A 3037-nucleotide genomic window follows, 5' to 3' on the forward strand; every position below is an offset into this window, starting at 1 on the left:
GGGCGGGGGTCCCGGGGTCCCCTCTCTTCCCCTCCCCCCCCGCCGGCCTGGGGACGCGAGCTCAAAAGCTGGGCGCCGTGGACACCCGGGTTCGCGCCGTGGGAGAGGGGGCAGGGCGAGGCAGGGAAGGGGATGCCGAGGGTCCTAGTGGCCCCGCACAGCGGGGGCCCGGGGCGCCATGGGGGCGGCGGGCAGGCGGGCGGGCGGGGGCCGGGGAGGGGGCGCGGAGCCGGCCCGGGCGGCGGCGGAGGGAGGCGGTGGAGGGGCCGGGGAGGAAGGGACGTCAGGGGGAGGGGCGGGCAGGGCGGGGCCGCCAAGACCCCGCCCCCTGCCGCCGGCACTTAAAGGCGCAGGCCAGGGCCGGCCGGGGGCTCTGGGGGCAGAGGCAGGTCTGGGCGCGTTGAGGGGGAGCGTGTTCTCACCAGAGAGTACAGACTCACCGGAAGAGAAGAGAGAGAAACGCCAAGGCACAGCGCCAGCGACGCAGAGAAAGATACTGAGAGACGAAGAGATAGAGAAGCTCAAAAAGAGAGAGACAAAGAGACACAGAGATAGAGAGACAGAGGTGGGGAGAAACACAGAGACACAAAGAGATGAAAAGACAGCCAAAGCACGGAGAGACCAAAAGACAGAGAAAGGCAGAAAGAGGGAGAAACGTAGGGAAAGAGAGACACATACAAAGAGACAGAGTGAGAGATACAGAGACACAGAGAGCGACAGGGACTGACAGACCCACGCACGGAGACAGAAGGAGAGACAGAGATGCAGAGACCCGCGAAGAGAATGGAGACAGGAGTGACAGAGAAGCCCTCAGAGGCAAGAACCACGCAGGCAGCGCTGTCCACATTCTCCCTCCCAGCCCCCCTCTCCCCAGTCCAGGAAGCTCTGGGGGCCGAGGGCTAAGGATGCTGGGGGGATGGTGTATGGGCGGAGCCACTGAGGAAGGGTGACCTACCTCTCTAGCAATGCTGTCTCCCACCTCCCAGAAAACTCCGGACCCCAAGGTTGTAGGTTGCAGTCCCCTCTCTTCTGCACCCTAGCTAGCTGGGGTCCCAGGACTCACTCTGTCCAGCTCTGTGACTCCGGGCAGGCACTTGCTCTTTCTGGGCCTCAGTTTCACAGTCTGTGAAGTGAGGGGGAGGATCTGCATGTTGCTTTCGTGGCGGGGCTGAAGTAGGTGCAAAGGAACTCAGTGCAGGTGTTCTCCTGATATGGGCAACCTGAGACCAGAGAGGTCAAGGGCGTTGCTGAGATCACACAGCGCCCTGGGAACCACGCATTCCCTCTAGATCAGGGTGGGATGAAAGAAAGACGGGCACTGTCCTGGCCTGGGAATCACACAGCCCTTGCATGGGACCTATGCCCTGCCCCTGTCTGTTTGAACATCTTCCTGAGCCTCAGTTTCCCTTTCTAAAAAATGGGTGTGACAGTAACAGCAGTGTGCTGGAGCCAGCTCAAGCAAGCTGATTTTTGAAGTCTCAGAGATTTTGGAACTGGTTTTTAAACAGCCATTATTAAAAATTAAATTATGCAAACATACAGTTAAATAAATTATATTTAAAACAAAGCTAATAATTACTCATCACGTCCTCATTATTTTACGTTTTACTCCTATGTGTGATCCTGAGGTTATTTACATCTATTGTATTCACATAGTGAAACTGCTATGTAAGGGGTTGACTGCACATCTCTTCCTCCCGAAACGCTTTCAGTCATGTCACCCTGGTAGCTTGAAATTAGCCATGGTGGAATATTTACACCATGGAAATTGGCAAGTACTACAAAGCAAGGCTTTCCACCCTCATTCCCCAGAGAGCTGGTTGTTACACATTTACCAGTATATCACTGGCTGATACTATCAGCTACATCGACTCACAGAGGCTTCCTCTGTCCAGGCTCTGAGCACTTTATCCTTTCTGCCACACCATGAGATTGGACCATCATTATCACCCCCACTTACAGAGGAAAAACAGCATGCTGAAGTGAGCAGCAGGGCTGAGATTTGAACACAAGTTTCGCCAGACTCCAGAACTTGGACTCTTAACCACTACGGTCCCCTATCCCTGGATGGTAATAGCAGCAAAGTCTGTCTGCAACAAATTAATGAGGCTATGTAAGTAAAGTGCTTCACGTGGGAACAGATTAGAATTTCTTAAATGGGTGATATTATTATTCAGCAAATGGAGCCTGAGGAGTCTCAGGGAGGGTGGGAGGCAGAGAGGGAGGAGTTCAGGATGTTGTTCTAGAAGCTCTGGGATCTCAAGGGTTCTGCGGGATGAGGGGTGGGGTCTTGGGGATAGGGGGCTGAATCAGCCCAATCCCATCCCAGCTCTAGCGCTGAGAGCTGCAGTTCTCCAGTACACCACACGGGGGCAGAGGATCACCTTCCTATACACGTTTGCCCACCACACTGCGGGGTGCACACTGGCTCCCCAGTTCCCAGTACTATCCCCACCCTATTTCCCAGATAGGGAGACTGAGGCTTAAAGAGAGGAGGCTATGACATGGATGAGCCTTAAAAAATTATGCTTAGCAAAAGAAGCATACAAAAGACCACTTATTGTATGATTCCGTTTATATGAAATATCCAGAATAGGGAAATCGTTAGTGACAGAAAGTAGATTCAGGGTTGCCAAGGGCTGCGGGAGAGAGAGGAGTGGGGAACGACTGCTAACGGGTTACAAGGATTTCTTTTTGGTGACAATGTTCTGGAATTAGATACTGGTGGGTTGTCACAACCTTGTGAATGTACTAAAAACCACTGACTTACACACTTTAACAGGGTGAATTCTATGGCATGTGAACTCTATCTCAATAAAAAAATTAAGTTAAAAAAAAGAGGGAGAGATCCAACAGTGGCCACGGCCCATAACAGGCCACTTTGGTTCCAGCTCGGGCTGCCTTCCGATTACCACAGGTCCACACTGATTTGGGGAGGACATAAACTGTTTCTCCCCCTCCCCTCTAGGCCAGCAAACCAGCCCCTTTCCCAGGGCCCATTGTCTGGCAAATCCAATCCTTGAACTGAAGCCTTCAG

Source organism: Physeter macrocephalus, unplaced genomic scaffold (assembly GCF_002837175.3).
Source record: "Physeter macrocephalus isolate SW-GA unplaced genomic scaffold, ASM283717v5 random_21, whole genome shotgun sequence".
In the NCBI taxonomy this organism is placed as follows: domain Eukaryota; kingdom Metazoa; phylum Chordata; class Mammalia; order Artiodactyla; family Physeteridae; genus Physeter; species Physeter macrocephalus.